At 46.9% G+C, this 23,535-nt stretch overlaps 1 protein-coding gene across 5 annotated transcripts in view; it reads left to right on the top strand.

Annotated features, from left to right (window-relative positions):
• Positions 1 to 230: 230 nt before the first annotated feature.
• TSKU (tsukushi, small leucine rich proteoglycan) overlaps positions 231 to 23,535 on the top strand; it is a 54,511-nt gene continuing 31,206 nt past the window's right edge. Inside the window, exons 1-2 of one of the 5 annotated variants that reach the window (XR_010917161.1) lie at positions 231 to 354; positions 22,518 to 22,578. The gene's annotated coding sequence lies outside the window, so the exon portion shown is untranslated. Of the gene's footprint in view, positions 355 to 17,921; positions 17,996 to 18,831; positions 19,334 to 22,517; positions 22,579 to 23,535 lie in introns of those variants that run through there. The other 4 variants (XM_067533207.1, XM_067533208.1, XM_067533211.1 and 1 more) reach the window with 4 other exon arrangements.

Below are 23,535 nucleotides of genomic sequence, written 5' to 3'. Positions count from 1 at the left end.
CAGGCCAGATCTTCAGCTGATGTGAATTAGCATAGCTCCTTTAAGATGCCTGACTCACCTGCAGTAAATGACACGCACTGTGTCACATGGGGAATTTGATACAAGAAACCAGGGTTCAAGGCCTGACTGTGCTACAGAGACCAGCACCTTAACCACAAGACTTTCATGGGGGACCCCTGCCCAGCTCAGTAGCAAAAGTGCTGTAAAGTCATCATAAAGGCTTTGGCAGGAACAGCAGAAAATTCTGGATCCTCAACACAGCTGATCCCTGCCGGGCTCACCATTCACCCGTGTAGCATGGATGATCTCTCTTGCCATTAGCTAATTTTCAACTCAGGAAGGCAGCCTGGTGAGGTAAGACGAGTTCACATTGTGAACTATCACCCAAGTCAATGCAGCCTGTAATGAATAATTAACAAGCCATGTGATGTTGAACTGTCAGATGTGGGGGGCAGGAGAGGGAGAGAACAAACCAGGCCAATAAAAAGGATTGTTGTTCTGACCTTTCCACGAAGTCAGAACTCTGACTGTGCAGTTTGTCTGCTCAGACCCAAAACTGATCCTGCAAAGAGTAAGAAAATGCGTGATGGCAGGTGGAGAGCTGCACGTTTGCTGTGCATGTTTGCACTGTGTATTCTGCAGCCCACTAGGGCTATTGTCTAGGGCAAGACATTTGGGGTAGGGCTTTCAAAAATACAGCTGGGCACGCAAAGTGTTGGACGCTAAATGCAAATCCCACCGAGGATTTCTATGCTGCTCTACTCTGCAGTTCTGCATGGACCTGTAATCTCTGCAGAGATGTATGAGAGCCACTGAATGTGGGTGTTTATTAAACTGAGCTTTGAAAATAACAAAGCAATTGACACCATCTCAGTTGTGCCATCCAGTTCCATAGGAACCTCTACATTGGAATGTTTGCCTGGTTTTGTGGTCCACCGATCAGAATGCTCCCCTTGTTTGACAGAGCGCCCTCACTCCCTGGCTAATAAGGAAAAAGGCATGTTTTAATGACTGCCCTAAAGGCACCTTGTAGCCCTGAGAGCCCAAGCTGGGACTTCTAGGATCCTGGCTCTGTGACAGTCTGCAAGGCGGGGCAGGAAACTAGGTGGGCTTTCCTTGGAACCTGCCTGGACAAGGGGCAGCATTGCCCCCCACTTCTCCCCAAACTGCAAGCCTCCGGCAGGCATGGAGCAGCACCAGCAGGGGCTGTGCTCTGTGGCAAGGGTACTGATCTCCCGCTGCAAAGTGCAGCCCCCCTGCCCCTCCAAACTACTCCCATGTTAAAAGGTGGGGGGCATGGCCCCCTGGCCCTCCCAGCTCCAGCACCGGTGGCCCCCTCCACTTCTACAAGTTCTGGCACCTGGGGGCTGAGAACGATCAGTACCTCTCAGGATCAAGCGATCAGACTGGAGGGACTCACATGGTACCATCAGCCAAATCTGTGGGGGAATTGTGGTAGCTGTGAGACAGAGGATCCATCGAATGCAAGGAGAGCCGGTCTTAGATCAGAATTAATCCACTGCTTCCCCCTCCCCACTTCAGAAATTTAAGAACCACACAAAGAAGTGTCCCCTGGTGTTTGGTGATGCTAGGATCTCATGGCCCATTGTCATCAGAGATGGGCCCAACCAGAATCGGATGCCAGGTTTTGAGGATATTCGAACTCTGAACCTCAGTTGGGGTCTGAGTTTTGCCAGTAGCGTCGATTATTAACACAGGAGAGACTGAAAGCCCGGGTCTGAGAACCTCCAACCTTTGGGGAGAGGGACTGGATTCAAAATGGAAACCTGGATCTGGATCCAGACTTTGCCTGTTTAGGTAAAGGCTGGTATGATGAGATTGCCAACAATGGCACATGGCTCATCTGCGACTGCTAGTAGCAAATATCCCCAATGGCTGGAGATGGGGCACCAGATGGGGAGGGCTCTGGATTTCTACAGAGAATTCTTTCCCAGGTGTCTGGGTGGTGGGTCTTGCCCAAATGCTCAGGGTCCAGCTGATCACTATATATGGGGGACAGGCAGGAATTTTCCCCCAGGTCAGATTGGCAGAGACCTCGGGGTTTTTTTGCCTTCCTCTGAAGCATGGGGCATAGGTCACTTGCTGGTTTAAACTAGTGTAAATGATGAATTCCCTATAACTTGAAGTCTTTAAGTCATTATATGAGGACTTCAGTAACTCAGCCAGAGGTTCTGGGTCTATTACAGGAGTGGGTGGGTGAGGTTCTGTGGCCTGCAATGTGCAGGAAGTCAGACTAGGTGATCACAATAGTCCTTTCTGGCCCTAAATTCTATGAATCTGTCTTTATTATGCACATAACCTAAACCCTGGATCCAATCCCTCAAAAACTTGGATGTAATTGAAATCCACCTGCGGGCTTCTCAGCTTGACTTCCCGTGTTCAATACTGCCCCTCCATCCCAAATTGATTTTCCCCTTTTCTACAACCTTGCTCTAAGAACTTGGACAATTGGATCGGGAAGCTGAGCGAAGGTTAACCTTTTTTCCACCAGGAACCACGTACTGCCCCAAATCATGTCACACAGCTCCAGTGTTTTAATGAAGCATACAGTGAGCGCTGTTCTTTTACCTATCTAACATGTGTTAAGACAGGAGAGTTCAAGGAGGTATATTTTATACTTAGAAAGGGTCTTTAATCAAGCAGACAAAGAACTAAGTTCTAATGGCTGGAAGTTGAAGTTGGAGAAATTCAAACTGGGAATAAGATGACAAGTTTTAACAGTGAGGGTGATTAAGTACAGGACAGATAACAACAGGGATGTGGTATATTCACCATCGCTTGGAGTCTTTAAGTCAAGGTTGGCTGTCTTTCTACAGGACACGCTCTAGTTCAACCACTAGTTACTGAGCTTGGTTTAGGACTCACTAGATGAAATTTTATGGCCTCTCTTATGCAGGAGGTCACATTAGGCCTCCTTGAAAAGACCTTTCCACCATAAGATTCACACTCTCAACCCTGACAACCTCTTCTACCCAGTAAATCCCTGCCAACAAAACAAAAATTAACAAAATCTAAAAAACAAAAACCTTTCAGCAAACAGAGTTTTGACCCCGTAAAGGGAGAAGTGTCAGACTCCATGAAATCCACTAGAGACTCTGCTATTGTTACCGATTTTACATGGAAGGCAGTCAGATGCGATAGAGAGAGGCTGCTGTATAAATCCTGAGCTGATATACACCAATGTAAAACAGGCATAACTTCACCGAGGTCAATGGGGCTACACCAGTAAAACAGGGGTTTAAGGAGTAGTAGAATCAAGCTCTGTGAGTCTAGAACTGGTAACACCTTACCTATCAGTAAGCACATTAACCAAACCTTTATAACTGTGCCCTCTGCAAATAGCCAGAGAGGATTGCTGAAAACCAGCTCAGCATTTTAAAAAGTAGAATCTGATGCAGCTGTTGATTTCAGTCTCACTCCAGTTTTACATTTTCTCTGCATTCTCTCTTCCTTTCCCCTGGTATTCTTCCCTATTACCCGTCTCTCCTCCTAACTTTATTTTCTATCACTTTTTCAACCTTCAAGTCAAGACTGGTGAAAACAGAACTGATTCCGTGTACCAGGCTCTCATCTCTTATTTCTTTATAAGGTGGCTAGTTCTTGAGTTTCGGACTAGCAGAAAAGTCCGTCTTTACAATGATCTTCTGACACTGGTTTATTATGGAAGAGGGGTCGCAGCTGGCTTTGGATATGAATCCTTTGCCCCAAATCCCTCCCTCTGGTTTTGTTTCCAAGTGGAGCTTATTTTTTGGTCCCAGTGGGCAGAGTGATCTTGACCCCACCCAAAGCCAAAATCTTGCCAAAACACTTCAGGAGATTTGGACACCATCAAATGCAAACCTGCCCCTGGCCCTGATTTGGCTTTGAACCCAAGCCCAATCTACACCTAATACATATATCTCCACTTTGTCTAACCCCCTCATATAGATCTCCCCCCCCCCTCTCAACATGTGTGCCTTGGCACATCTGTTCATTACACAGCACCACGCCAGTGGGAAGCGTTCCCCTTAAAGGAGGTGAGACACAGCCAGAACGTCTTCAGCTTTGGCTGTAAGTGGCACGTTCATTTGATTATTTTCTAAATCCTCCTATTTCTTCATCTTGGGTCTCTCAAAGCCCAGCCCTGGTTGGATCGCCAGTGCTTCTTCTGGCATGGCCCCCCAGCACACGCTATGATGGCAACATTGCAATAGCCAGTGGAGCATGGAGTTGGCCTCTGAACAAACCAGGAGGCTCTTGTTTCTTCATTAAGGCCGGTCCTGCAGTTAGAATCATAGAATATTAGAGTTGGAAGGGACCTCAGGAGGTCATCTAGTCCAACCCCCTGCTCAAAGCAGGACTAACCTCAGCTTTATCATCCCAGCCAGGGCTTTGTCAAGCCTCAGCTTAAAAACCTCTAAGGATGGAGATTCCACCACCTCCCTAGGTAACCCATTCCAGGGCTTCACCACCCTCCTAGTAAAAAAACTTTTTCCTAATGTCAGTTCAGGCACTGAACCGTTGCTCCTTGTTCTGTCATCTGCCACCACCGAGAACAGCCTAGCCCCATCCTCCCTGGAACCCCAGGTAGTTAAAGGCCTATCAAATCCCCCTCACTCTTCTCTTTTGCAGACTAAACAAGCCCAGTTCCCTCAGCAGTCTCCATTCCTGGCCCCATGTGACCTTGGCAAGTCACGTCATCTCTCTGTTCATTGGTGCCTCATCAGTGAAATGGACACTACTTTCCTACCTCACTGGGCTCCTACGCACATCAATCCATAAGTCCTTGGGAGAGGGGGGTTATATAGGTTCCTAGAATTAGGGCAAGTCTTTAAGCTAAGATAAAAGTTCTCCTATAAACCCGTTTCCTCTCCAACCATGAATAACTGTAGCAAAAATAACCTTTTCACTGCTGAAAGTTAGCCCACGTAGGCCCATTTCTTTACCTCCACATGCAGCAGCTGCCCCGTCAGCTGTAAAGGATGTACTTGCCCGACGCTAGTGGTGTTATTAATGATTTGTTGTACAGTAGCATCTAGAAGCCCCCACCAAGCGCAGGGCCTCATTGTGCTAAGTGCTAGCCACATGTACAAGATGATACAGTCCCTGACCTGGAGAGCTTACAATCTAAATAGACAAGGAGGCCAGAGCCACACCAAAAATTAGGGGGGGAGCTGAGACTAACACCCGGGTGTCTTGAGTTCCAGTCCAAGACTCGATCTAACAAACTACACTGCCTCTCTAGAGGGCCTTCCATTGCTCAGTGCTATGTGGCTGTTTGTGTACGGAAAACACCTATTCTAAATCTACAGCCACGATCGACCGAAGGACCTTAACCTGGCCATCTCCCGGATCTTTCATTTTAATATCTCAACCCTGAAGTTGAATTAACATTTTAGTTACATCCGGGTAGCAAAACTATACACAAAAAGCGATGTTGAAAGAATGGCGGAGTTGCAAAGTTGAGCGCTTGAAGCGAGATACCTTGTGTGTGCGCATTATGATACCGTCTTTAATTAAAGGATCCCAGACCAGTTTTTCCAGAGGACTCCTGCCTCATTCTGTGCACAGGATGGACAGTGCTCTGGGGAGGAATCGGCCTTGTTTAACAAAGGAGGCTGTTGTCTATAGGAGCCCTGCCTGATTTGTTGCGGAAGCTGGAAGTCGTGCAGTGGGGGGATGGAGGGGAGATTGAAGAAAGTGAAAGGATGGTTTTGTGGTTTAGGTATCTGAATGCTGCCATGGAAAATTAGATTCTAGCCTTGCCAATGCCACAGAGGTCCTATGTGCTAAGTCACTTAAAACAAGCTTTCCACACCTGGCCACTAATTGTGTGCGCGTCATTTTCCCAGTGCCCAATTTGAAAGACCCTGAGGTCTGTGATTTGCAGAAGTCCTGAGCACTCACAACTGCAACTGAAGTCAGCGGGAGCTGTGCAATGGAATTGCTTTGTAAAACTAAGGATTCTGAAATATGCCTGAGACGTAGAGACAGATTCTTATCTCCAATACGCTGAAGATCTTGTTTATTGGGGGCATTTTGACTCCTTATTTTGAGTCTTGTTTTCACTTTGTTACATTTACTGAACCTTCCCAGTCTGCCTCTTCTGGTTTAATCACACTATATTTATTACGGTACAGTGGTTGTTATCTCCGTCGGTGGGGATGATAAGACACTTGTCGGTTTCTTTGCCTGGCTTGTTACCAGATTATTAGTTAGCACTGGGTTTATATTTATATTTCTCCTGCACTATTCACTATATGTGTGTATGTAGACTGGGATTTTCAAAGAAGCCTAAAAGGAGTTAGATGCTCAAGTCACACTAAAAGTTGAGTGCCTAACTCCCTTAGGTTCTTTTGAAAACCCAGCCCCAATGTCCCGTTGGATGTCATTGGTAGCTGAGGTGGAGCCTTTCACAGGCTCAGACTCTAGTACTATAGGCAATGTATATTACATAGTGATTATGTTTTAATATTTTGATCTGTCATGTTACTGTCTGCCAAGCACTCTGGACTCCTTTGTGATGAAAAGCACGGAAGCACCAATTCAGCAAAACACTTATACATATAGTTAAGACCCTTTGACTTCAGCACATGCTGACAAGATTTGCTGAACAGGGATGGATGTAAGTGAGTTTGGACCTAAATAAACTATTGGAGGGATTCAGTTTGCAGCTTTAATGCTATTAGGACTCTATTTTATAGGCATCAACATTCATACACAAACCTAAACAAGTTTTTTTTAAACCCCTAAGTTTGGTGTCTAACAGGCGTTGCGTTTTCTTGTGTGTTTGTTTCTGGGAGGTTTTTTTTCCCTCTCCTCCCATACAGACATTTTCACGTGGGGTGTACATTGTGCAGTGCTCCATATCGTCTCATCGTTCTGAAGGCTCCTGCACAGACTTCTCTTTCAGGTACAGTTTTGCTTCTACACTCTTGTCCAGCGTGGAAGCAGTTGTGTTTGTTTTGGAAATTAGGTTTGCATGGGGGAAAGCTAGCCAGGAGAGAGAGATTTCCGAGCCCTGCATGTTGAGGCAATTTCTTCTTTTCATACATCTTCCTGTAAAATTTATTGTGTGGGTCCATAAGGCTCAGCTTTCCAGCTGCAAGTTATTATTACAAGAATAATTTCTTGGCTAACAGAGACCTCTCCCTGCGGACGATGGGAAAGAAAACCACCCAAACTGGAATTGCAGATGGGGTTTAGTGTGGCTCATGTAATAGCACCAGAATGAAATAGAGAAACCAGGCTTTTTAAAAAGCCTTCACATTTTTCCTTAGGCCTTTAATTCTATCCCTACAGTAGGGCATGTAGCTGAGAGGAAATAATTAACAAGACATCGATCACTGGTGGATTTTCAGCACCCACAGGGAGACTGATTCAACATCCAGGGGGGTTGTGATGGATTTTTCCATTAACTGCTGTGGAATTTGGAGCAACACACACCCTCCCCCCCCCCCCCACACACACACACACATACACACACACACACACACACACACACCCCGAGGAAACATGGTAGAAGGAAGGAAAGATAACCCGTGGAATAGGACTCTGGCGATCCAGATTCTATTCCCGCTCTGCCCCACCCCTCCTGTGTAACTTTGGCATGTTGCTTAATCCCTCTGTGTCTTAGCTCAGCATCTGCAAAACGGGGATACTAGCACTGCCCTGTTTCACAAGGCTGTTGTGAGATGACAGCAATATCAGGAAGTGAAATAATATTGAGAGCTCTGATGACAGGTGCAAAATCTTTTTGTTGCCAGTCCACTTCTGGACCTACAGAAGCCAGCTAGGGTTGCCAGCCCTCCAGGATTGTCCTGGAGTCTTCAGGAATTGAAGATTAATCTTTAAATTAAAGATGGTCATGTGATGAAACCTCCAGGAATACAACTAACCAAAACTGGTAACCCTAGAACCAGCTGGTTGCTTTTCAGTTTCACTTAAAACCAGTCCCAGCCATCTACCAATAAGGAGCCAGGACCTGATCTGAATTACACCTGTGTAAATCCAGAATAACCATATTGATTTACTCCACAGTGCTTGTCTGGATTTACACCAATATAAATGAGATCAGAACCTGGGCCTAAAGCCTTCTCTGTTGTCACTCGGTAAGACAAAGCTACATAAAAAGTAGCCTGCTGTACATCTCCGTGTCAAAGGGATCCAGCCTGTATGTGCCCTAGAAGTGAATCTGCTGGCTTTGAAATATATCCTCTTCCTATTGACGGCTATGTCTGATTGATGCCCGTGTACAGTAAACAACTCCCTGACCCCTCCTCCTGTAGCCCAGCTCCTTTTTACCTCACGCTTGTAACACTCGACAGCTCTCCATTAGGGAGCTGAACTTCTCCGTAGATCCATGTGGACTCCGTTTCCTATGGACACATCTGTGCAAATAGCCAGCCACGGCACTTTCGTTTTCAACTCATTTGGCAAACACAATTCTTACAAGTCCACTCCTGGGAAAGAAGATTGAAAGTGGCCTCCAAGGAGTGCTGGATTAGTCTCTGCTCACAGACGGAATTGTATTAATTTCTAAAAACATTACTGGGGTGGGAGAAGGCTTTTTTTTTTTTTTTTTAATTCTGAAATATGTTTGTAATTAATTTTTATAAGGAAATATGATCTGGTGATTCCCTGCACTCGGAAGAATTGCTGGTGAAAGCCTATTGCTTGAGTTACACAATACATCAGGCTAGATGAACGTGATGGTCCCTACTGGCCATAGCTTTCATGGATTCCTAGATTTTAACAGCCCTCCTACGTGCTATCATCCATCTTCTTCATCCCACCTCCATTCCAACACCGGAGGGGTAGAGAAGGGTTTTCCAGCAGGTTAACAAATCTGGCTCCGATGGACTGAGCGGAGAAGCAAGCTCCAAAGTCAAGGACCTTTCCCAGCCATTTCCCCATTGACACCAAAGATGTTCCAGCTTCAGAGTCTCCTCTGAACACACGTGCAGCAGTACTACATGGGGGAGAGGCGTTGTAATAGGGAGGCAAGGCTGGAGATTGACTCCCCCTGGAAGCCAGGAGGGACTAGAGTCGTTGGGACAGATCACAAGTGTTAGGTGCTCCCAGCAAGTCGCCCAGCTCAGTGATGTGACTGTTTCGTATGAGGTAGAGATGGGAAATGTGGACAGCAGGTGCCAAGTGAATACTGTGGTGAAATGGTTGAATATGGGATGGGGGCTGATTAACTTGTTTAATCTTTAGAGAGGCATGGCTCCATGTGACACGGCACTGATTCCCTGGCTGACAACTTGCAAGATTGAGACATCCAAGAGTTCAAAAACCAGAAGACAAAAGCAAAACAAACCCAGGAGACTTAGTTCCATCCTGAAATGGAGACAAAGCCTCCTCAGTAGACAGAAAGGCTGCTCCAGTGGTTAGGATGCCCGCCTGGGATTTAGGAGACTCTGCTCTGACACAGACTTCCCGCATGACCTTGGGCAAGTCACTTAGACTCTGGCTACACTACAGAGCGTACAGCAGCGCAGCTGCACTGATGCTCCAATGTATGTTAAAAGACAAGGTGCCAGTGGATGGCTCTCAGAAATATGTAGTGCAGGTCCTGGGTTTTGCAGGACCAATACAGAATGTCGTGCACTGTAACTGACTTCCTCTGGCCGCTGCTTACATCAACTCTTAACCAAGATGATGAGCCAGGGAGGATCCCCCACATCCCTTGCTAAGCTGTTCCAATGACTAACAACATGCAATGTTAAAAAATGGCTAAAAGCCACTCTGCTGCAAGTCGTGATCAGTCAAACCAAATTCTGCCCTGGGGAGCAGCTGTTGAGAACCAGACTCCCTCTCCCTAGAGCTGCTGCAATCCTCTCAGGCATTTCTGTTTCACTCCCACTGTCAGCGATGCCCTAACCTTCTGAGTACACGTGCATGCTAATGTGCTGCATATACCCAATGTATAAACACGCTCGCCTAGGGAGAAAGGAGGATACAACCCAGCTGCTCTTTCATTCAGACTCAATATTTTCCAGGCTGACTCTTTTCCAGTGAATTTAAGCTTTGAAACCAGGCAGATTCACGTTGCGGCACAACTCATTCACCACCGTGACTTTTCTTTTTAAATGGCAGTGTAGTGGCCCTGGCACTAAGCGGTACTGGAAGTTACAGGAGAGCACTCAAACAAAGCAATAACTCCTACACAGCTGGCTCCATGCACTCAGACCTCTAGACAGCGAGCAGCTCTGCACCGGGGAATGTTGAACGACATCATAGGGCGTGTTGTTTGAAAACAAGACATCACGCCCAGCTGCTCGATAGCATGCAGAGATCCAAGAGTGATCATGAAGCAGGGGAGACTTGACTCCCAGTAGAAATGAGCTAGGCCAAACTTCCAGCTTCCACTTCCATCAAAACACAATAACGGTGATAAAATCTCCTGGGACAGTCTATAAACCAAGATTAGATGTCTTTCTAGAAGATGTGCTCTAGTGTAAGCAACAAGTAATTGCACTTCAAGCAGGAATTACTAGGTGAAATTCTGTGGCCTGTGTTACACAGATTGTCAGATTAGATGATCATCATGGTCTCTTCTGGCCATGAAATCTGAGTCGGTGTTGGAGTATTGGTTCCAGGCTGATTCACAAGGAAGAGGACTCACCAGATGCACTTCCTGGAGTCTCTGTGGAGTGATTTAGCCAACTCCTGGTCAGGCCCAGCTGTGCAAATTATTTCATCAGCTAGGACAACTTCAACAGCAGAGCTAAGATTTTGCAAAGGGAGTGTGTATGCAAATTGGCATGCAAATTTTTTGTATGTATTTATGAAAGAGCAAATTCCATGATCTCATTACCAGATGGCAGACATATCTCAAATAGGCCTGATAAACCCCTACACCTACGCACACCTAACCTTTGAGCTCTTCCAGGTCTGGCTACAGATATTGCAGCTTGGGCCCGGCCTTCATTGTGTATCAACCTAATCCCTGAGGGATGCATTCCATTGGCCCAGTCCTGCTCCTGTTTGAAGCCAGTGAGAGTGTAGCCATGAACTTCAAAGGAAACAGGATTGGCTCCCATCTGTGTTCTATGGCATCAAGTTAGGATGCACTTTCTAGAGGGAACGTTGGTTACTTGCTGGTTTCTTTACATGTGAAGCAATGTGTTAGAGTGAGATTTCAGATTGACCTAGACAAATTGGAGGATTGGGCCAAAAGAAATCTGATGAGGTCGAACAAGGACAAGTGCAGAGTCCTGCACTTAGGACGGAAGAATCCCATGCACTGCTATAGACGGGACCAACTGAGCTAGACAGCAGTTCTGCAGAAAAGGACCTGGGGGTTACAGTGGACAAGAAGCTGGAGATGAGTCAGCAGTGTGCCCTGGTTGCCAAGAAGGCTAATGGCATATTGGGCTGCATTAGTAGGAGCATTGCCAGCTGATTGAGGGAAGTGATTTTTTCCCCTCTATTTGGCACTGGTGAGACCTCATTTGGAGTATTGTGTCCAGTTTTGGGCCCTCCACTACAGGAAGGATGTGGACAAATTGGAGAGAGTCCATAGGAGGGCAACAAAAATGATGAGGGGGCTGGAGCACATGACTTATGAGGAGAGGCTGAGGGAACAGGCCTTATTTAGTCTGCAGAAGAGAAGAGTGAGGGGGGATTTGGATAGCAGCTTTCAATTGTCTGAAGGGACTCCCAGGGAGGATGGAGCTGGGCTGTTCTCAGTGGTGGCAGATGAAAGAACAAGAAGCAATGGTCTTAAATTGCAGGGGAGAGGTCTAGGTAGGATATTAGGAAAAAGTTCTTCACTAGGAGGGTGGTGGAGCACTGGAATGGGTTACCTAGGGAGGTGGTGGAATATCCGTCCTTAGAAGCTTGATAAAGCCCTGGCTGGGATGATTTAGGTGAAGTTAGTCCTGCTTTGAGCAGGGAGTTGGACTACATGACCTCCTGAGGTCCCTTCCAATCCTCATCTTCTATGATTCAGCTGTTTGTCTCTGAGCCCATTTCCAGCTATGTTTCAGGCAATTAAGAAATACCGTTATTAGAGAGATCATGGATTTTAATAGTTTACTGCATGGTGTTATTGTTACTGACCAGGATCACATGGCATATGAGGACTACCAGCTGTGGCAACCTCCTTCACTCTTGCCTTGGACTTTGTGCTGTCATTTACATCAGTTCAAAGTGCAGTTAAAATGCTTCCATTCTGACTTGGTACCATTTTACACTGCGTTGCACTGATATAAATGATTGCACGAGGTTATGTTGTTCATCCTTCGAGTTTGACGTTGCCCATGACATCACTGATTGGTCTGGTGTCTGTGAACACGTGAGCAGCTGATCAGACCAATTTGGGCTTTGAACTGTCCATGGCACACTAAACAAGAAAGGAGTTACTTGATTAACAGCAGACATGCTGCTGTTTTGAGATTTACACTGCTGGTGTTTCTGCTCTGTGTCAGTAGTTCTCTGCTTATAGACTGTGGCTCCAGTATGGATGGGATGTTGCCAGGTAGAATGATCCTGAGAGAGATCTTCCCAAAACTCTGGGTCAATGTGGAAACACCTCAAGGAGAACTCGAGGGAGTCTTTGAAATGTTTCTTCCGGCCTCCCAGAGAGCGCTGTCCTTCTTTTAGCTCACCATAAAAGATTTTATTTGGCAGTTGCTCATTTGACTTTCTGGTGACATGGCCTGCCAATCTCATCTAGGATTTCATCCACAGAGTATGCCTGCTTGGAATACCTGCCCGTATGAGAACACAAGGTTACAGTGAATGGTGAATCACGGCCATGGCTTTCAGGCCACAGTCCAAGATGAATTATTGGGAAAGTCTTATGATGGCTGGTGCCATTATCCTTCCAAAGCATCAGTGTTTTTATCGCAGTGATGGAGGAGGGCTGAGCACACCATTATGTGTGTTATACAGGAGGTCAGACTAGATGATCACAGAGAATCCTCCTGGCCTGGGAATCTATTAATCTAGTCTAATCCTAATATATTCATCTTCAGGGCATCTGACTCCTTTAGTGCCACCCTGCGCAATTCCCCTCCATCCTTGGTGCTTTCAGCTTTTCAATATGTTTAGATAGCTATCGTAATATACGTATATAAAACAAATTAGAGCCCAATGAAGGAGGCCTGCCCCCTCTCAAAGGGTAGCTGGTCCCTGTGAGTAGACCAGGCCCAGCACTCCTCTGTCAGAATAGGTGGGCCCACCTGAGCCAACTAAAGGGCGTGTCCCAGTGCACATCATTCACCACTGGGCTGGCACCTCCTGCTGGCCATCTTAGAGATCAGCTTGTAGCCAGCACCCCTGTCCACAGCTTGCACCATGTCCCTGCCTCTCTGCAGCCCTCCTGCAGCCCCTGTCACAGACTCAGAAACCACAGCATCCTCTTCGTGGCTCAGCCCTCCAACCATGTCACTGTCGGTGTTCCCCCCTGCTGGGGGAGTTTAACTCCTAGTGCAGCCACTTCCCCAGTGCCCTTCCAGAGCACCTTCGCTTCTCCCTGGGCTCCTTCCTGCCTGCTCTGCTCTGTCCAAGATGCTACAGGGTTGTAGCCTACTCCAGACACAGGCCTCCCTCCTCAAGCTCCAGGCAGCTACTGCCCCTGCTCTATCCTGCAGTTCTTATATGGGCCTGCTGGACCCTGACTGGCCACTCCTCACAGCTTGTTTCCTATTGGCTGCTTTCTGCACCGCCTCCCTAGGGTTCTATTAACCCCTTCTCTGCCAGTGTGGGGCCAATGCCCCATCACAGAGGGCCTGGCTACCCATGGGCTATGAAGGCCTGTCAGAGAGCAGGAAGAAGAGATGTGATTGGGGCAGGCTGTGCCTGGGGAGAGAGCGAACCACAAAGGAGTGGAGCTATGTCTGGTGGTAGGTCCCCGGAACAAGGGGCCAGGTGCTCAGGGCGGGAATCCTAGGGCTGATTTTCCAGAAGGGGATGAGAGCTGGCTGGGAGAAGGGAGCTGGCTGGGAGAGAAAAGCTGCAAAAAACAGGATTACCAGAGACCTCTGGGAGGGCTGGTCATGAAACCCTAGGACGAAGTGTCAGCTAAGGAGTGTTTTTTATCTGTTATGTACTAACGTTTGGACAGATAAACCTACTTAAAGGAAACTAGGCATAGCAGTGAGTGCTTGTTAAGCTGGGGAGAAGCCCTCCTGTGTCATATATGGGGGAGAACGCAGACACTTCAATTGGTCCCTGACATGAGGGTAGAGTGAAGCAGTGCCCCAAGAGGGGGGGAAATAGAGGCAGGGTGCTGGAGAGTGACTTTTGGCCACAAGGGGGCAGCCACCGTATTACACCTCCGACTTGGTTCTTGACGTGTTGCCCACCCTAAGTGTTCAGAAAACAAGTCCCCAAAGAAATGATGAGATTGGCTTAAAAATAATAATGTTGGGGTGCTTTTTATTTCCCTTCTGGTGTTTTTGAGCCTTTGAAGACTACATAATAACATGACAACAGAAGTTGGGGCGGGGGAGTTAAGAAACCCACCAATGATGATGAGGTTTGAGAGAAAATTGTAGAGAGTTGGCAACACCTTTTTCTCAATACCGATATTGCAAAAAAAACCCTTAAAAGTGTAACAAAAATTTCGAACAGTAGCGTAGCCACAAAAAAGAATAAAAAGTGGGATAAATCTCTTTCTCCTCCAGGCTCAGACAACAATCCCAATGATAGCCCAGATAATCTGTATTTACAATCAGTGAGTGATCACAAAAGAGCCCTTTCCCCCCCCCCCAAAAACTGCAATCCATCCAAAGGCTTTTTTTCTTATCCCCTTGCTCAAAGAACAGAACAAACAAATCAAGAACTGTCAGGGGATGTTTTTGCCTTCATTTTGACAAAGGGATAATACCACACTCTAACTAAATTGCGCTTTCCAGTGTGCTGTGACTTTTAATGCTTTCAGAGGGAACAATGGGGTTTGAGCGGTATAGCGGGAAGAGTGTTCTTGCTGGCTATTGCTGCAGGCTGAAGAGAAGGAGTGAATGAGTCAGAGGATGTGTCCAGGCATGGAAACCTGTCGAAAGGTCAAGATTTGTCTTGCAAACATGTGGAGACAGAGGGCAGGCAAAAGGATGACAAAGTGAGGTAACACCCAGACAAAGAGGTCAGGGGGCTAAAAGTGGGGAAACCCTTCGGCAACTGCAAAGCCTTACAGGGCTGATCAGGTGAGACTGAAGTCAGTGGGAGTTGGGGCAACAGGGATTTGGTCAACCCAGATAGGGTTTAAATTGGATGTAAGTTATGCACTGGCTTTGTGTGACTCATCTGTTCAGGATTGTCGTTGTTGTTGTTGTTTGTAGCGCCTTTAGGGCCCTAACCAAGATTGGGGGGGGGCCCGTCCTATTAAGTACTGTATAAACACACCATGACAAGGAGTCAGCAGACCTGAGTTCAATTCCTGGCTCTGCCACTGACCTGTTGGGTGACCTTGGGCAAGTCACCTCACACCTCTGTGCCTCCAAGGCTTCTCTTGCCCTCTGTCTAGGTCTATTTAGCTCTATGGGACAGTGACTGTCTGTTCCTGCATGTTTGTACAGCACCTAGCACAGTGAGGCCAAGATCTCAGTTGCAGCTTCTGGAGGCTGCTGTAACACAAACAGGTGCCACTGTAATGCAGAAGAGAGTCTAAATCAAGGCCCTGTTCCCAGGTGATGTCGGAGTAACCTAGGGTGACTCTAGTCCATACTTCATCCATATTATTGACTATAATACCCAAATGCTCACACTTTGCCCAACCAGGACTCGCAGTAGCAACCAAAGACCTAGCTGTAATTGGTATGGAATGATCACATTGCTGCCACCCTCACTTTTAACATGGGGGTCTGGCCAGTAAAGGCTTTAGGGCTCCCCGCATGCATTGCTTCCTCACGATCTGAGCAGTCCACCACCACCTCATTAAACCCATTGTTCTCAGTGGGATGCACACTCTGGAAGAGCTGCGGGAATGGACAGCTATGGAACCAGGACAGCAGATGCAAACATGCTGAAATAGAATATTGGTATCATTTGTTAAACTTTAATAACTAGCTTGCCAAACAAAGCCAAGAATTCAGTCACCCTATTCCCCTTGGCACTTTCATTTATTGGGTAATTAGGCTTCCAGTTTACTTTCAAAAAAATTGTTTCTCTGGGTGAAAAATCTATTTGTTTAAACCTCAGAGGAACACAGCAAAATTGATGGCCCATATGTTGTTCTGATGACAGGCCAGGGGATTTGGTTATACACTGAGCAATAGACTCATCCCCGCCCTCCACAAACAAATCCATTGAAGTCAATGCACATAGCATACTTTAGGGGGTTCAAAAATGAACGAATAATAACATTATCTAATCAGAATCAGTCTATCAAAGAGTGAGATGAAAAAGACTTATATGGCATCTTGTCCATGGTGCCAGTAGTGTTTGGATTTCACCGTGATGGACACTCTAGATACACCGATGATTAGATGGATAGATAGATTTAGAGAAGGAAAAGGCCCATTCTCACACTCAGAGAAGTCAATTAATATTTTTGTCAAAAGGAGCAGGATGAAGGAAATAGATAGTATAGATTTCCAGTTCTTTGTCTATTCTAACTTTAAATGTGTGAGGAATGAAGCATTCAGTACTTCCCTAGGAGGCTAATCCATCATCTAACCGAGTTTACCTGTAGAAAATTTTCCCTGATATCTAGATCCACTTGTGTTTTTTTCCCATTATTTGGTGTTAAATCTTCATATGTGACATGCATAAGTGCCACTAGCATGGTACCTTTGACAGCTTTTTTTCTTAGAAGTCCAGTCTTGCCGGGATTAATATCTTACTCAACAAAAATGATGATGCTGCAGGCAGGGAACTTGCTTCCCAGGTCTCAGCCCATGAGTGCATTTTATTTTTCCAAATTAAAAGGGGGAAAAATGTCTTTAGGCCATTTTGGCTGAGAGTTAGGACAGCAAAAAGAGTAAAAAATATATATCTATAGACCTAGCTTTACTTGGGTTTGGATGTGGTCTGGGTTTTTTATTGTTGCACTCCTGCAGCTCAGAAAATAGCTGTTCCCTTTATTTTTCCGGACTTTTTTTTCTGAGGCCACTGTTGTGATGTTATTTATGAGCCATGATTCAGTAAGCACATGTGCATGTGAGCCAGTCTATATCTATTCAGCAAAGCACTTAAGCACATGCACAAGTGAAGTTAATAGGATCTGCTTTAACCATGATCTGGTCCAGCGCCCTTTGAAATCAATAAGAGTTTTTCCATTGACTGTAGTGGACTTTGGATCAGAGCTGAACAAAGGAACACAGCCACTGCCACACAAGTTCAGACCATGGTCCATGTAGTCCAGTTGCCTGTCTCACACAGTGGCTTGAATCAGACGCTTCAGAGGCTGGCATAAAAACCCCACAGTGGGGCAATGTGGCAAAATAAGTCCCCACATCGATCTCATCCGGGCCCATTATAAAGCTGTGGGTTGTGTGTGGTGGTACAAGAGACAGGAATGTGACCTGGCAAGCAAATAACATGTTTTTACAATTGCACAAGTGTATTTTTATGCGCCATGATAACCCCGGATGAGGCGCAATGCAACTTTAGGCCTTGATCCTGCAAACACTACAACCTGAGTAATTACTCTCCTGAGCTGTGCTCTTGAGTCCAATGAGACCACTCGCGGGAGTAAATGCACTCCAATGCGCCAGGGTTTGCAGGACTGGGCCCATATGTTGTGCTGCGGCTTTCCTGCACGTCAGTCCCCAGGGTTAAGTAATGAACAATTGCAGAGTTCAGCAAGAGCTTAGAACACATTGACTTCTACTGAAGTAAATCTCCGTTTTTATTAACCCGAGAGGTAAATATTGACTGAGGTGAAAGGAAGGTCAATATTTGCCAGGAGGGACAACAAAGCAATGCGGCAGCTGGGAGAGATACCCAGAGCATATCTGCGCTCAGGGGGCAGAGAGGCTGCGTGAGGCTGGCTAGGAAACACCTAATCTGCTTCCCAGAAAGAGCTAACAAGTTGAGTCAGGTAGGAAACTGGGTGAATGCAAAATAATGGTACTTGGGCTGGGATTCAATGAAGCACCGAAACACTTCCTGGTAAGCGTGCTCTGTTGAAGCAGGGCCTAAAAGTATTATTCTCCCCCATCTTGTATCAGGAGAAACCGAGGTACAGAGATTAACAGCGTGATCTGCAGAAGGGCTGGGCGTTCACAGCTCCAGCCGAAGTCAGTGGGAGCTACGGGTACTCAGCGCCTTTGAAGAGCTGGCAGCAAGGGCTTCCTCCTGTGCTCATTGAAGTAAATAGCAAAATTCCCACTGGTTTCCATGGTGCAAGTTCGGGCCTTAAGTAATTTGCCCAAGGCCCCAGAGGGGAAGTCAGTGTCTGAAGTGGAGAGCTTTTGGCTCCGAGTCCTATGCTCAGACTACTCAACTACGCTAGCAGCCAGAGGAGAAAACAGGTGGGGAGGAGACTGGGAGGTGGAAAAGGACTGTATAAAAGCCCATCATTGGTCAAGTCTGGGTTAAGTGACCCGGGTTCAAGCTATCACTAATTGGTGCAGAGTTCAATAAACATTGGACTGGCTGCTGAGGCAAGAGAGTGGGGTGAAGGATTCTCCTCAAGTGTGTGTGTGTGTGGGGGGGGGGTTTCATTGAGACTCGCCTGTGTGTGAGTTTGCAAAACATTTCCGATGCCACTGGAGCATCTGTGGAAAATTTGAAACCGCCCAATGAAATTTTGCACAAAAAGCCACTTTAGCTAAATGGCCCCTTGTGAATTTTGAACTTATAGGATTCGCGAGGGTTTATTTTCATGTACAAGCAGCTGTGACATGGGCAAGGGCACTACCTGGTCCCTAGGGAACTAAGAGGTTAAATCAGCTGGGTTTCTTCCAGCCTGTCCACAGATGCAAAGGGAAGAAGATTGGGGGTGGGGGAAGAATAACTTTCTGAATTTCCAGAGTTGTGAGACTGGGCTCCACCAGATTTCTGTTTCCTTTTCTACTGATGGGAACTTGTTTGGATTTCTTGTTATAAACATGAATCCTCCAGGAAAAGACCTTTCATCTTTCATCGAGTTGGACATTTTCCTAAAACATTCTACTTGAGAAGTTAATGGGCTTGATAGAGTTCACTTACACAACAGGAAAAGATAATTCCTTCCGCTGCAGGAATTCTGTGGCCTGTGTTACAGAGGTGATCAGACTGAATGATCACAATTGTCCCTTGAGGCTTTGTAGTCTATTAACCTTGCAGGGACTTGGCAAGTTTTCAGGTTGTTTGCTGCATGGGAAAGTTCTGTTCCTGAAATTTCACGAGAGGAGGAAAATCAATATTTCTGAGGCTGCTGAACTGCATGAAATCCGTAAGTGAAAAAATTCACACTAAATTTTCCCACCTCTGCACAGCCCTGATTTTATCCACACTCAGTCAGTTGGACTGTGCTTGACAACGAAAGGGTGTAATAAATAGACTTGTAATCCTGGCTAACCAGGTTCCTCTTACTGGCAGTGCTTATGTCATCTTAGCTCTCTCCCTGACTCCTTTTGCCAGAATGTGTCTAGTGCGAATTAGGTGAGAGAAAAATCAAAATGACTCATGCTGGGAATTTCACACCAGATTTCTTTCCCATTTGCTGTTGGCTTTTGAATTGCCTTGACTTTATCAGATCAAACCACGCTCCTAAATACAGGTTTCTACCTGCGTTCTTTGTACACATGGAGCCAGCTCCCCCTGAGGGGGAGGGGAAGGTCATAGTGAGGTCTTAAATGCAGCACGGGGGGAGGGGTTGCACTGGGGGACTGCGCTGCCCCTGTGATGTACAGTTCTGCAGGTTTCCATAGCTGGCCCATGGAGGGATCGCTGGGGTGGGGCTATTTGGGGGTCTGCGGATCCAGTGATCAAGCTTCACGCGTAGGCCTGGTCTGCCCTGAGCTTGTTCTTAACTCTCCCGGTGTTGCAGCAGCTCCATTAGTGATAGCAACAGAACGGGGTGCCAATGTAGCCCGATTGTCCCTTGAAAATCTTTGCTCCTTCTGCATGGATCTGGGCAGATGTGCCTAGGGTTGCCAGTTTTGGTTGGACGTATGCCTGGAGGTTTCATCACATGACATAATCTTTAATTCAAGATTAATCTTCGATTCCTGAAGATTTTCTGGATAATCCTGGAGGGTTGGCAAACCCAAAGAAGCTCATGATCTGTAGATAGCAAAAGTAGAAATGAGGGGATGGGGGCTGGAAGCCTGGATCTTAGCGACACCCAACATGGTCTGGCAGCACCATAGCATACCCAGGCCTGATTTTCACAGGAAAATCATAAGCCGCCAGTTGATAGCAGGATTGCCTTACTCTCACTTTCTCAATCAGCTTTTCCCAAAACAGCAAAGTTAGAGGCAGGGGGGGCCAATGAGCAAGGCATTCAGCTAGAGACCTGGGTGCAACTCCTTGCTCTGCCACTGACTTTGCTGTGTGACCTTGGTCAAGTCATGTCATCGCTCTGTACCTCTGTTTCCCCACCCACTTTGTGTGCCTTGTCTATTTAGACTGTCACTCTTTGGGGCAGGGATTGTCTCATACGATGTGCATGTATAACAGGGCTCTGATCCTTTTTAGGGCTTCCAGGGGCTAATGCAGCATTGCCAAACTCTCGTGACTTTTGGTGTTTTTCTTGAAGGTCCTGCTCTGAGAATCATGTACTTCCTTACATGAGACTCCCAGCTTTCATTAAACAAAAAGTACACTTCTAGCTCTCAGAGTTTCAAAGAAAAGCTTGAAAGTCTGACCCAGATTCACCCTGAAGATTCAAAAACCTGCAGGGATATAAAAATGGAACTAAAAAATTATTTTTTAAAAATACCATGATTTTTAAGCCAGTCTCCTTTATTTATCTATTTATTTTTGAGGCCTGGCTCCTGATTTTTTGAATGTTTGGGATTGGCCACACTGATACGGTAATGCAAATAATAATGAGTGAGGCAAATAGGTCAGAGTTGACAAGAATGGGCTCTGACCTCATTAACTGGGCAGACAAGCGTACATTTGAACTGCCAGGGCAAAAAATATAAATATGGTGTAACATTTAGACATCCTGTAAGGCTTCAAGATGAATTATGCAAGTGACAAGATAATATGTAGGTGGGCTCTTAGATTAGATTAGATTGGGTATGTCTTTGCTGGAAAAAAAAAATGTGGTCTTAACTCAGTTTAAAATAGGAATGAAGACATGGCAACTTGACTTTTTAACTAGGTTTCAGTGGCGTACTGAGGATCTTCAGTGCTCTGGGACCAAGCCTACATTTGTGTCCCCCCCTGGCCTCATGTGCCACCCCGCCACGCAGGAAAGAAGAGGTCCCGGCACTGTCCCCCATCTGCCCCAGGGAGGGGAGGTCTGTACCTGCGGGGGGAGAGAGGGAAAGCATGAGGCTTTGGGCAGGCGCAAATACAGGCTTGGCTCCGCCAACCCTCCTCCCCGCACTTACCCACTGCACAGCACCCAGGGCAGCCTCACCCGCAGGACTGGGGCTGGAGGCTGGGCCATCCCTTCATGATGTATGGGGTGGGGGAGGCGCTAAGGGGCACACCTCAGAGCCTCCTGCCCATCGTGAAGGGCCGGACCGGCATGCTCCACTACACTTACCCGCCGCTCCAGCCCCGCAGCCCAGCGCTGGCTTGGACGGGGTGGCCCCAACCCCTGGGGGGGGTGCTGGGCAGGCTCTTCACGACACACGGGGGGAGACGCTGAGGGGCACCCCTCAGAGCCTCCTGCGTCCCTCGCCTCCTACACATGGTGAAGGGCCGGCCCGGCACCCCCCCGCAGGCTGGCACCCAGGAGCCTGCACCCCCTCCACCTCGCCCCTCGGTATGCCACTGCTAAGTTTAGCAGCGTGAGTTCAATCCTCGGCTCCCCTGCAGAGCTTAACTCAAGCTCCTGACCTGAGTTGCTGCGTCTTCACTGTTACCGTAACCCCAGTTAGCTAACCTGAGTTGAGAACACACCTCTCTTTGCACTGAATGCATACTCTGTGCAGGCAGCCGGGAGGGCGATCTGTGACAAAGACAGACAAGCCATGACGCATGCTTTGATCACTGACGCAGCAGGGGCAGTAAGCCGTGGAAAGCTCTCTCCGTGCGTTAAGAAAGCTGATGAGAAAGAAGGGGAAAAGACGGTGGCTGATTCTGTTGCCGGTTTTTAAGCAACTCATGATTTTCTGAGTGCTTGGGGTTGACAATATTTCCATAGACAGTACAACACCCATCTACGGCTGTTGCAACACTGCTCTTGCCACTGGATCAGAGGCTTTTGCTGAAACCTCCCCCCTAGACTAGCTGAGGTTAGCTGTAACATTAGTGATCTCTTCCTTTCCATGTCAGGCCCTGACCACGATGGTTGACATCACGCAGACATTCATCATCACACCAGCTCCTAACTAGGAGGTCGTGCCTCTGCTTTTTTGGGCTAGCCCTAAGGTCAAATGTGTGTGTGGGGGGGGGAAAATGGCCAAATGGGAGGACACAAGAAGTGCTCCTAACTCAGCAACCTTCTCACACAGAATCCCAGCAACTAGAGGTGCAAGGATCTTGGTCAATGTACGTGTGCGACACCCTTCCAAGGTAAGGAAATGTTATCCTCACCCACTTTAAATGGACAATTGACGCTCAGCCAGATTAAGGGACTTGCCCATGGCTGCACAGGAAGCCTGTGACACAGCACAGGATTGAGCACGGAGGCTCAGATCCTCAGACGTATTTAGGGGCCTGACTCCATTGAAATGAATGGGACTTAGGCATCTAAATACCACTGAACATCTGGGACAGACTTCTTCAGTCCCATTTTACTGTCTTAATCACACCACCATCCTTCCTCTGTGACCTCAGTGGAGTTACTCTAGTTTTACAGTGGGTTCAAGGGGATCAAAATCTAGCACGAGATACCGTTTGCAGGACTATGGCATAAACACATAACACTGATGTTAGTCCATAGTCAAACACATTAAGGCTAGAATGGACCATTATGACCTATTCTGACCAGCTGCAGAAATCAAGCCAGAGAATTTCACCCTCATCAAGCCCAGTAACTTGTGGTTACAGTTATGTAGATGTGGATTGTGCTGCAGTTTCACTGGGGAATTCCGTTGTGGCATAGGTTTTTGGCTCTCTGACTGCAGAAGTGTAGAAATCAATAGAGAGAGGAGAATTTAAATTGCCCTTTTTATTCTTTTTTCATAAAAAGGGACGTTAAACACTAATCTGCTTTAACGACATGGATATTGTAAGTCAAGAAATTAAAAAGCTGTCTCAGACACTGCTTAATTCAGAACAGAAGAGGTGCCGGGGCTCAAGCAATGATTTACTTTCATAACTGATCTGGCAGACCCAGAGGTGCCAGGGCTATGAACTGCCACGCCTAGAGGTATGGGGCTCAGCCCTGGCACAAATTAACCACTGGTCTCAGATTAAACTTCACTCATTAACTCTGCATATGTGGAGTATTTCGAATGACTAGTGCTACCAGTGGGCATGCCGAGAGTCTCCGGTGGCCGGGGGGCCAAGCCTACATTTGTGCCCCAC

This window comes from Emydura macquarii, unplaced genomic scaffold, assembly GCF_026122565.2.
Source record: "Emydura macquarii macquarii isolate MOO-44397 ecotype Brisbane River unplaced genomic scaffold, CSIRO-AGI_Emac_v2 contig_3328, whole genome shotgun sequence".
NCBI classification, from domain to species: Eukaryota; Metazoa; Chordata; order Testudines; family Chelidae; genus Emydura; species Emydura macquarii.
This window is presented reverse-complemented; position numbering and strand designations above follow the sequence as displayed.